This window comes from Sturnira hondurensis, unplaced genomic scaffold, assembly GCF_014824575.4.
Source record: "Sturnira hondurensis isolate 20B ecotype Veracruz unplaced genomic scaffold, ASM1482457v3 Scaffold0004136, whole genome shotgun sequence".
Lineage (NCBI taxonomy): Eukaryota > Metazoa > Chordata > Mammalia > Chiroptera > Phyllostomidae > Sturnira > Sturnira hondurensis.
The window spans coordinates 18,331,138-18,343,443 of NW_028076767.1; the positions used below are offsets into that span (position 1 = coordinate 18,331,138).

At 50.6% G+C, this 12,306-nt stretch overlaps 1 protein-coding gene across 2 annotated transcripts in view; it reads left to right on the forward strand.

Annotated features, from left to right (window-relative positions):
• The first annotated feature begins 2,480 nt into the window (after positions 1-2,480).
• Positions 2,481-12,306, forward strand: part of HCK (HCK proto-oncogene, Src family tyrosine kinase) — a 33,224-nt gene continuing 23,398 nt past the window's right edge. Inside the window, exon 1 of one of the 2 annotated variants that reach the window (XM_037043833.1) lies at positions 2,481-2,758. The gene's annotated coding sequence lies outside the window, so the exon portion shown is untranslated. Of the gene's footprint in view, positions 2,759-7,143; positions 7,209-12,306 lie in introns of those variants that run through there. The other variant, XM_037043832.1, reaches the window with a different exon arrangement.

Below are 12,306 nucleotides of genomic sequence, written 5' to 3' on the forward strand. Positions count from 1 at the left end.
CGTCGTATTGCCGTCACTTTCCCAATCCCCAAGTGAAGGTATTTAGGTTAGATCCAGCCCTTTCGTAATAAAACCAGTGCTGTAATGCCTCTCCTTGCACATACTCATGAAGTCTCGAGCATGCTCATCTTTTCTCTCTCTCTGAGCTCCTACAATTGTCAGTTGCCACCACCCTGGTTACTGCCACCATCATCTTGACCTTGGATGACTGCCTAAGCCTGCTCACTGGGTTCACTGCTTCCCTCTGGCCCCTCCATCCATTCTCCAGCCAGCAGGGATCCCACCAAAACACAAGCCAGCGTGGTTTGCTCCTGTGCTCAAAACCCTCCAATGGCTCCCATCTTGTGTCAATTAAAGCACATGGTCAATACCAAGACATTTATGGCCTCCCAACCTGGCCCCGCTACCTCTCCAACATCATCTCCGTTACTCTCCCAAGCACCCACTGTGTTTCAGCTGCACTGGCCTCCTTACATTCCTCAAATAAACCAAGTGCAGTGGCACCTTTGCTATTACTATTCCTTCTGCTTTGAACACACTTCCCTCAGAGTATCGCATGACTTCTCTCAATTCAGTAGGTCTCTGCTTCCCTATGCCTCCTTTTGGGAGGTCTTCCCTGACTGTCTCAAGTCACACCATCACTCTCTTCCCACCCCCACTCCCTCTCTCCTTGCTCCGCTTTATTTTTTCTTATAATCCTTATCATACTTGAACATAACATGTTAGTGATTCTCACAATGACTCACTGAGGTTAACACTATTGTTAATTCCATTTGACAAACGAGGAAGCTGAAGTCAGAGAGGTGACATGATTTATGTAAGATCACTCAGCTGACACATGGTAGTGCCACGGTTCCAACTCTAGTGTGACTCCAAAGATTCAGCATTCAGCACCACTTCTAGTGATCAGCCATATTCCCCATGACAATGAATGAATGAATGAATGAATGAGCAAAGTGTTTGCCACCCCAAATACTGGTAAGGCAGTGTTTTAGGATAAAATTGTTAATTGTATAGCCCTAGCTGGTGTAGCTCAGTGGATTGAGCGTGGGCCTGTGAACAAAAGGATCGAGGTTCGATTCCCAGTCAGGGCACATGCTTGGGTTGCAGGCCAGTTCCCAGCAGGGGACACATGAGAGGCAACCATACATTGATATTTCTCTCCCTCTCTCCTTCCCTTCCCCTTTAAAGATAAATAAATAAAATCTTTAAAAATTGATAATTGTATAAATATTTTGATACAATTAAAATACATGATGGTGGTTTACACAAGGGTATATATTTGCCCAAACTCATCAAGCTGAATATTTATAATGGTGCATTTTATTTATAAAAGCATTCCACATTAAAACTGATCGGAACTTTTGGAACATGTACAAGGATATATATTGCAGCATTACGTTAATAGCAAACAAACAAACAAAAAAGGCGAGAGGAGGTGATGGCTGTTAACAGAATAATGTGGTCCTTTGCCACCACGACGGCAAACTTGTGGAAAAAGATAGAGCTGACGCTGACGCTGACCCTCTCATGTGCCCAGAACCATCATCTCTCTTTCTGGTGGCCGGACTTCTCGCACTTTCGAAGTCCTCTGAGCTGTCGGGAAACCTGCCAGGAACGAGTCGGAGCGGTTCCTGCGATGAGGAACTTTGCATGGGGTTTGAATGGCTCTGGCTCCGGAGCAGAAACTGAAGGACGCAGAGGGTTTTGGAGGGGCGGGGCCCTGGGAAGGGGCGGGGCCAGAAAGGACTTTGGTAGGGGCGGGGGCGGATCAGAGTGCGGGGGGCGGGGCGACTGGAGTCCAGTCACTCCTGGGATGGAATCCTTCGACGGCTGGAGTGGGGCGGGTAGGGTCCCTGGAGGGCTGGGCTGGAATCCGTGGATGGACCCGGGTAGAATCGGGAGGCCCGGACTCAGATCCTCTGGGAGCGAGGCCGGGATCCCTGAGAAGTGCGTCTGGAATTCCGGAGCTGCGTTTACAAATCTTGAGGGCGGTTAAAGTCCCTGGAGGAGCGGGCTAGGATCCTTCCCTTGGCTGGATTAGAATCCTTGCGGCAGGATTAGAAACCTCCGGTGGGCGAGGTTAAAGACCCCTAGAATGTGGGATTCAAAATCACTTGGGGCAGAGTTAGGATCTTGGGAGGAGGAGGTGGGGGCATTAGGGTTCTTGCGGCGGGGGAGCTGGGGGTGGGGTTAGAACCCAGGGATTGGGGTTTAGCCCCTTTGGGGATAAGGTTAGAGGAATTAGAATTCGTTAGGAGAGGTGTTGGGATCTTTGGGAGAGTGGTTAAAGTTCTTGGGGGCGGGGTCAGCCATCAGGGACTATGGGGCAAATCCTCGGGGACTGGGTTAGAAGCCTCGGGTAGTTCGGTGTTCAATCCTTAGGTGGCGGGATTAGGGTCCTGGGGGGGCGGGGTTAGAACCTCTCGGGGGCGGGGTTACAAGATTCGAGGCGGGGTTAGCGTCCCGCCCGGCGCGGCCGAGGCGCCCAGCTGGCCTGTGGCGTCCCAGGTTCTAGCCCGGGCGGACCGCTCAGGCACAGAGGCCAGCGGGAGCGGGGCTCGGACGGATCAGCTCGAGAAGCTTTAAGAGACTCGCGGCACGGAAGCCCCTCGGAGGGCCGCCCTAGCCGCTTCTTCAAAATCAGTCCGTTTTCCTCCAGGTACCGGCGCCCCGGCACTCCGGGGGCTGCTGAGCTGGGGGGGCGCTCCAGCTGCGAGGACCCGGGCAGCCCGCGGGACGGGGAGCGGGCGCCCAGGTGAGTGTCGCGGACGGAGAGACCCGGGACGCCGGCCTGCGAGGTCGGCCTGAGGGTCTCCGGGCTGTGGCAGGGCAGGCTGCGGTGCAGCGGGCGGGGGGACCGTCGGGAGAGCGGCGGACAGGCCGCGGGATGAGGGGCGGATCCGGGAAGCAAGCACCCAGCTGAGGGGCGGCTTTGCTCAGCCGCCACCCTGGGAACGCGGGAGCGCAGGGTCCGCTCTGGCCCCGAGCGCCTTCCTGCTGGAGCTGCAGCTTCTCTGGGCCGTCCAGGTTCCCCTTCTGCAAAAGAAGAAGGGGGAGAAAAAAAAACGAGAAGGAAGGGATGAGGCTTCACGAAGCCTGGGAGGGGAAGCCCTTACAGGTTCCTGGTGGGGGTTGGGGACGAGTCACAGCGGGTTGGCAGCGGTCCTAGGGAAGGGGCAGCTGGTCGTAGGCGTGACACCCCAGCCACACCCAGGCGGGGCTGCAGCTGAGAACCCTCGCTGCGCTCCCTTCTCCTCCTCCGCGGTGCCCCATCCCTCCCAGGTCTGGGTCAAACCCCAAAACCTCATGGACTGCCCTGACCGAAAGGTGACCTGCCTCTTCACTTTGCGTGAAACAGTGGGCAGTGCTCTCTTCTCTGAATTCCAGTGTCCTCATCTGTCAAATGGGGCTATTGATTCTCTCTTCCAAGGCTGCAGCGAGCTAGTCTGTCAGAGGTCCTGGAGGTGACAGTTTTGTGTCCTGGTTAAGGAAGGGGGCTTCTGGGAGCAACCTGCCTGTGGGACTTGGGGCGGGGGGGGGGGGGTTGGCTTTCCAGTGCCTCCATTTCCAGAACTGTGGGACGGGAATGATGATAATAGTGGCTCTCCCTCACGGCGCGGTTTTGAAGATTCAATAACTCAGTTACTGAAGGAAAGTTCTTAGAGCGCTGCCTGACAAGTGTTCATGGTTAATACATGTGAACTACCGCACCGGCATAGCTACTAGGGTGTAGTCCTGTGGTTCTCAAGTTTAGCGGTACATCAGAATCACCTGGAAGGCTTGTTAAAACACAGATTTCTGGGCCCTGACCCCAGGGGTTCTCATTCAGTAGACCTGGAGTAGGACCCTGAGAATTCGCATTTCTAATACGCCCCACCCCCACCCCCACCCCCATACACACACTGATGCTGCTGGTGCAGGGACCACACTCTGAGAACCGCTGGTGTAACCTGTGGGCCACGCAGAGAAAGGACTCAATAAATACCAGTTCCCTTTTCCCATGGCTTTCTCTTTACTGTTTTTTTGTTTTGTTTTGTTTTTTGGTGCAGGGGTAAGGGGCTTAAAATACAGAAAAGTGAACAGAATAATAGACTAAATATCCCAGGGACCCACCAGCCAGAATTAACAAATGGTAGCATTTTGCCATGTTTGCTTCAGTTTTTTAAAAACTAAAACTACTGAAAGTAATAGATAAAATTGAAGCCTCTCCACCTTGTTCGTATCCCTCTCAATTCTGTTTCTCTCGCTCCCTAGAGGCAGCCACAGTCAGGAAGTACAATTCTTCCCGTCTTTTCCTTTGTAAATGTATTGCATATACATGGGTGCATAAACAACACATACAATTGCTTTCTGTAGCTTAAAGAGCTACATAAACGCTAACTGAGATTCTACTGCAATTTTCTTTTTCACCCACCTTCTTATCATTAAGTTGCCAGGATGAAAAAGAGAGGTCTAGTTCATTCCTCCTAAGTGGGGTGTCCCAGCAGGTGACCACCCTTCCTTACGCATCTTCCCCTGTTGATAAATGTTCAGATTGTCCCAAGGGTTTGCTACAATGAACAAAGCCGCCGGGACCATCCTGGATGTGCGTCCTCGGGCACGTGGGCAGGTGTTTCTTGGGGAAAACACCAAGAGCCGGATGGTTCTCCAGAAAGGGGACCTGTAGCCCTCTCCTTTCGTGGGAGAGGAGGACTGAGACCTGGAAGGGTCACCCAGGGGGTCTGGGGCAGAGAAGGGAGGAGACTCTAGCTCTGCTGGCCTCCCAGCTCCCTCTAGACCCAGGGCCACCGTACCAGTCTCCTGTTCTCCGCTGAAGGAGGACAAAGGTCTTCATCTGCCTCTGTTGTGCTTGACACTCAGAGGACGCTCAAACCATGGAAGCGTGATAGTTTTTAAATTTGGATAACAGTTTATTTTTATGTAATCTTCTTTTCTGTGCACGTCTATTTTAACATAATTAGCAAAATGCTGCATGTACAATTTTTCTCCTACTTGCTCACTTAGCACTATATTGTAAGCATTTTTCCATGTTATTAAAACATCCTTGAATTTTTAGGGTTGCACAATATTCCACTGTTTGGGTGTAGCACCTTTTGTTTAACCATCCTAGCAAAGCACTTTTATGTAGTAACATTTTAAAGTAAAACTTACATAACATAAACTTAACTACAGCCATACCTCGGTACTCCTTGTCTTCAGGACTTGTCAGACCCTGTACTCGTCCCATTTTGATGAGAAAGCAATGTTTCAGCACCCGGCGCTTGCTCGGGACTTGTGGCGCTTGCTAGAACTTTGTGAGTCACAACGCTGCCCCACAAGAGAAAATGCTTCATCGTTTAGGACTCATCAGTTCCAGCGCTGTCACAAGTTCCTAAACAAATTAACGAGTACTGAGGTACCCCTGTTTTTCAAGGTGGACAAATCAGTGGCATTTTGTACATCCACCATGTTATACAACCACCACATTTACGTAGTTCCAAAACATCTTCATCCCCCGCAAACGAGACACCATGCCCACAGAGCGGTTACTCCCAGGTCTTCCAGTCCCAGCTCTTGGCAACTACCAACCTGCTTTTAGTGTCTATGCATTGATGTCTTTTGGGCACTTCGTATAAATGGTATTAGACAAACGTGACCTTTGGGGTCTGGCTTCTTTCACTTGACATAACATTTTCAAAGTTCAGCCACACTGTAGCATGTATCAATATTTCATTTCATTTTGTGGCTGAATACCATTTCATTGCACGTGTAGGGCACATTTTGTTTCTCCATTCATCTGGAGATGGAGGTTTGCCTCCTTCCCACCTTTTGGCTGCTGTGAACGACGCTGCCGTAAACATGCACGTACCTGTGTTTGGTTAAGCACCTGTTTCAGTTCCCTTGGGTGGAATCCTAGGACTGGAATCGCTGGATCATATAGTAATTGCATGTTTAATTTCCTGAGGAATCTCCAGATTGTTTCCCACCATTTTACAGTCTCATCAGCAGTATAGAAGGGTTCCAGGTTCTCCACATCCTCGCCAACACTCACTATTTTCCTTTTAAAAACATCATCACCATTCTCATTATAGGCCACCCAGTGGGAGTGGGAAGCATAACCCTGAATCTCATCCCAACCAGGCAGGCTGCTGTTTGGAGCCATTGCCCTAGAGATAGAGGAGAAAGTTATTTTCATTCAGGGGGCTGGCCAGGGCTGGGCTACTTTCTTCTAGGAAGTAAGTACCACCTGGGCACAGATATGCAGCCCCCCGACCCACTGTGTCTTTAACACGTGGCTCCCGGCAGAGAGTGGGGCCTCAAAAATGTCGAGTGTAGCAATTTTAAACAACCTCTCTCATCCCTTGCCTGAGAGGTGTATTTCATCCAACCCTACACAGCAATTCTTTATTTTTAAAAGATTTTATTTATTTATCTTTAGAGGGGAAGGGAAGGAGAGAGGGAGAGAAATATCAATGTAGGGTTGCCTCTTGTGTGTCCCCTCCTGGGAACTGGCCTGCAACCCAGGCATGTGCCCTGACTGGGAATCGAACCGTGATCCTTTGGTTCACAGGCCTGTGCTCAATCCACTGAGCTACACCAGCCAGGTACACAGCAATTCTTTTTAAAGAGTTACTAACATTTGAAGTGAAGATAGCAGACATAAACCTGGCTTTCTGTCTTCTCTTGGAAACCTGGAAAGGTTAGCAGTCCTGGAACTGAGACCTCTGTTGCCCGTGCTTCTCTGTTATTTCCTCACGGCAGTGCTGGTGAAGCTGAGTGGGGGCTGCCCCAAGTGGTCCCTGTGCTGCCCAGTTTTCCTGGCCCTTGCCTGGACCACTCTCTTCAAGTGGACAGTCCTGTGGGCTCCCACAGCCATTCGGATCTTTAAGCTCTGTCCCCCAGTCATAAGGAGGCTTCCCTTTTTTTCCCCAAAAGTGTTTATTTATTTATTTAATTTGCTAGTTGATTAGTTAGTTAGTTAATAGAGAGAGGGGAAGGGAGGGAGAAAGAGAAGGGGAGAAACATCAGTGTGAGAAACATCTATTGGTTGCCTCCCACGTGTACTCTGTCTGGGGACTGAACCCCCAACCAACCCAGGCGTGCTCCCTGACCGGGAATCAAACCAGCAACCTTTTGCCTCATAGGCTGATGCCCAGCCAACTGAGTCACACCAGTCAGCTCAAGGCTTCCCTTTTTATAGAAAAGGAACATCATGCCCAGAGAGGGTAAGCAACTTTCCCAAAGCCGCACAGCTAGTTAGTGATACAATCTCTCTTAGCCTCCATCTTTCTCTGCAAACCCCCACAATACTTTGATCTTCACCCCATTTCTCCAGTTTTCTCCACCCCAGGACTGAAAGGTCCAGTGGATTCTCAGAAGCCGGGTAATGATGCAGAAGATACCCTTGCTTGAATGTAAAGTGTGCCTTTGTTCTGGGCCAGCGTCTGTGGCCACACATGCTGCACCCTCTGCATGTCACTGCACCCTCCGGATGGCACTTGCATTCCCAGTTCTGCCCTAGGACACCTGCCCGCACTCCCACCAGCACCCTGAAGTCCTTTGGCCCAGGAGACTTAGGTCCAGCCGAGGGGATAGGAGGCCCTCCCCCCATCGCTACCGGGACATTGGAGAAGAGTAGACAGAGCGCAGGAGACTCGAGTTTGAGTGCCCGTGTTGCCTCACACAAGTTGCGATGAGCTGGGCAAATTCCTTCCCTCTCTGAGTCTCAGTTTTCTCCCTTGAAAGATGGGAACAGGAGGGCACTACCTCACAATCCATGCAGTACAATCCCTTTGATATTAGTACGCAGAAAAACACACTCCATTGTTTCCATGGCTATATATGTCTAAGCTTGCATTTCCCCAGAAGCAGAGCCTAGCAAAGACTTCAAATGTGCTTACCATTTAGTTTATTTGGGAGCTGATCCTAGAAAACCCTGGTAGGGGAATGGGGAAGCAAGACAGAGAGAGAAGGCAGCCTACAGAGTGGCGTGTTATCAGGACAGTCACCCCTGTGGGTACCTGGGGCTGAGTTCCACTAGGAGCCCTGCGAGGCTGTGAACAAGCCCAAGAGGTGAAGGAATGGCTCCTGTCAATCACTGGTTGAGGGCTCTTCCCTGGGGGTAGGGGTAATATTTCTCCAGCACTTCAGCTTGCCAAACTCCTGGGCACGGCGGGTACCAGTGGCCACAGAGAAGTCTCCCAGGCAAAGAGATACAGGTCCTGGCAGCTGGGAGTCCAGTGAGAGTGGTCCAAACAGGAAAGGGCAGAGTGGCAGTGTCTGCTTCCGTAAGCTGGTATGGAAGTGCAGGGCACAGGCTGCCTGGAGGGGGAGAGCGTGGCCATGGAGGCCTGTGCCGGGAGGAATCCAAGGGTGCCCTAGGTTTATCTGTAATGTTTTCATTGTTAACAAGGATGATGGGCTGTGTCTACTAGGGGATGAAAGCTAACTTTAAAAACAATGCGTGCTCTCCAAACAATAAAAGAAATTGAGGCTTTATTACTTTTCAACTATTAAAAAAGGGTCCGAGCATGTGCTATTGTGGCTATGAGGTTTCCCTTGGCAGGAGGACAGATTGGGGGACAGTTGGCCTTGGAGCATGGAGGGAGATTAGAGTGAAAAGTTGCCCCGGGGGAAAACTGGCCACCATGTCCTGTCTGCAGGGGACAACCTCCATGCAGATCAAGTCAGGGAAAGACTTTGTTCTTCTCCAAGGACAGAGGAACAAATGCAGACAGCTGTTCTCAGTTTAAACAGGGAAAACTGGGGCCCCAGGAAGCTAAGGAGGCTTCATTCAATTATTCAAGAATTTATTGAGCATCTACTATACCCTAGTAAGACTGTATCTCAGAAAGACTGGGATACAGCAGTGTAGAAAACAAGCCATTACCCCCATCTATCTCACAATCTATGGCGGAAGGAGAGATGATAAACAAATCTATAGGTCATAGATTAGGTACATTAGTTCAGGCCCTTTGAGAGGCAGACTCTCAGAGATATTAAATATACAAGAAGTTTACTAGAGGAGATGCCTGTGAGAGAAACGAGGAGAGGCTGGGAGAGCTGTCACGTGGCCAGGCATGTCTGACTCCACAGGAAGAAGAAAGGGAAGGTGGAAGAGTCTTAGACTGCAGTGCAGTTCTAAGGAAAGCCTGAGAAGGCTGCCAAGGAGCCCTTAGCCAAAGTCTCCAGTCACAGGTCCCCCTGGCCCGGGCCTGCCTCAGTATCCCTGCGACACTCGGCCATCGGCTGGGAGCAGCCCAGTGCTGGACTTCACAGCATGGCAGCTGGGGCCACTGGTCAGTTCCACTCTGCAGAAGCAGGTGAGACCAGAGAGGCCCATCCTGGTGGTCACCATGTTAGGTGGTAGTTAAAGCCAAGAAGGATACAGCTGGGGAGAGGCTAGAAAGTGAAAGAGGCTGTGGGTGGGTGCTCCTGTCTCAGCCAGGGCGATGAGGGAAGACCTCTCGGAGAGACTGAGGTCTGTGAAGAGACCTGGGTGGAGAACACTGCAGAAAGCAGCAAGTGCGATGGTCCTGGGGTGAGAGTGTGGTTGGTGAGTCGAAGGATAGTGAAAGGCTAGTGTGGCTGGAGTGGGAGGATCAAGAGAGGGCCGGAAGGAGACAGGACGGTGAGGTTGAGCCTCACCTCCCTTGGCTTTTATTCCAAGGGAGACGGGAACCCCAGGAGGTTTTGAACGGGGGAGGGATGTGACCCGGTTTACTTGAAAAGGCTTACTTGCTTCTCTGCAAAAGGCAGAATGAGGATCCAAACCCAGTGTTTCTGACTTCAGATCCCATTCTACATTTGTTCTTGAACTTTCTTGCTGATTTCTCAGGAAGTTCACAACTGTCCTTGAATTCTGGAGTTGGCCAGGCGACCTGGAGGTAACATGGACCATGCTAAGAATTTACTACATGTTTGAAACAAGTCACTGGGACATGGACATCTTGGAGCTAACCCTCCAGTGGAGTCAGGCAAAGGCCCAGAGGCCGCGAGTTCCTCTTCAGGGTATTGCTGTCACTTGCTATTGTCACACACAGTATGGCATCACTCCCCCTCTCTGGGACTGCCACTCCCACCTGAGTAATGGAGGTGTCTCCAGCCCCTTCCTGTTTGCAGAGTCAAAGTTTTCAGCTCTTCGATCAGAAAGAAGCTGAGGGTCAGAAAAGGGGAGAGAGAAGGAAGGCAGGGGGAACCCCAAATGTCCACTAGGGACAACAGTCACTTGGGGGTTTGGGGGGTTCATTCAGAACACAGAGAACCTGAAGAGAGGGAGCTATAGGACTCTAAACGCCTGGGAACTCCTCAGGAATTTGGCCCTTGATGGGGGAAGACTCACCCCCACCCCCAGGACTGAGCTATTCTGAGAAGATGAAGTTCCTCTAACTCGACGGTCTTGAGCTCTGGGCCTCTCTAGCAGTCTGCCTTTCTGAGCTTCCTCTTTGGGTTCCTCATCCCACACTTCCCTCCCCACCTCACTGCCCTGCAGCCTCTGAGGCTGACCCCAGTGGGAGATGAGAGGCAGGAGAACTGGGTTCTCATTCTACCTCCTGCTAACCACCTGGGAACTCTTTCTGCATGGGCCTCCGTTTCCCCATCTGAAAAATGGGCTCATAATTCTGGTCGTCATGACTTCAGCCACGTATGGTAAGGCTTATAGAGGGTTGAACATAATACATTCACTCCACAAATGTACATGGAGGACCTAATACATGCCAGGCACTTTTTGGCTATGGCTTCAGGGCCATCTGCTTTCTGAGGCTCATATTCCATACATCCTCACCGACTCTAATGGCTCCTGTACCCTCTACTTCTCTTCTATCAGAACACACTATCAAGGAAGTCTTTGCCACGCCCTGCTCAGATAGCCCAGTGGGTTAGAGTGTCGTCCTGATATGACAAGGTTGTGGGGCTTGCTCCCTGGTCAGGGCACATAGAACAATCAACCAATGAATGCATCCATAAGTGGACTAGCAAATAGATGTTTCTCTCTGTCTCTGTTTCTCTCTCAAATCAATAAATTTAAAAAATATATTTAAAAAGGAAGTCTTTGCCATAAGCTATTTACCCTTGAGCATGAATTACAATCCTTTGTAAGAATTTCCTCTATACCAGGCAGGACTCTGAGGTTTAAGGGGACAAAAACACAATTCGAACTGACTCCAGCAGAGGAAAAAGGTTATTGGAAAGTCACATCAGCTTCAGGCAGGGCTGGATCCCAGGGCTTGAGAATCTGTATTTCTCCATTTCTTGGCTCTGCTTTGCAACTACAAGACTCTTTTCCAGCCAAAAGCCAATGTAGAACTCTCATTGGCCCTGGCTGAGCCATATGCCCACCCCTGCTTCTGTTAACTGCAATTCTGATAGGGCAGACTCAGTCACAGGCCCACCCCCTACTGCCAAGGATTGAAGTCAATTCTACCCCAGTCCATGAATTGAAAATGAGGGAGAGATAGTTCCTAAAGGAAACTTGGGAAGCTATTGTCAAAATAAAGGGAAACATACTATGCAGGAAAAAACTGCAACTGCCCCCTTCAGAGAACTTAATCACCAAACATCTCACTTCATATTTGGAGAAACTGGGGCCCAGAGAGGTTGGGACTTGCCTGAGGTCACACAGCACGCTTGTGGCAGAAGTGCGACCAGAACCTAGGGCTCCTTACCCCCAGTCCTCTCAGCCTCTGCTTACACCTAAAAGTTCCCGCAAGACCATCTGCTGCCCACTCCACAGGATGCTCAGGCAGGGCTCTGCTCTCTGCCCCTTGGGCTTGACTCGGAGAGCGCAGGAGGAGTCTGAGCCCACGCAGCCAGCCTGGTGGCCGAGGGAAGGAGCTGGGGCACCAAAGCTGACCTCTCTCATTTCCTTCCCATGCAGCAGCAGCAGCAGCAGCAGCAGCTGAGAGGGTGAAGAACGGGTTTCAGGTTCCAGGAGTTCAACAGTGACTTGAGGAAGTGTCTTTGCTGAAGGTCAGCAGTTCTAAACTAGACCGGGGCCAACGGAGCCACTTCTGCTCTTACAGCCTGGTTTTGAACCACGCTTGTTAAGAACATGTGTGTTCTCAGGGGCTTTAAAAGGCCTTTCACATCCCTGTCACACAGGACCTCAGGCCAAGCCTGAGAAACAAGTGCCTTCTGTTTTATAGGAAAGAAAATGAGGCTTAGAACGGGGAAGTGACTTACCCAAGGTCATATAACCAGTCAATGTAAGAACCAGGGCCAAAATCTCAGTCTGACCCCAAGTTCAGTCCTCATTTCACCCCATTGGGGGATCTGAAGTTTTAGTGCACAAGAATCTTCTGAAAAATTGTTAGAAATACAGGT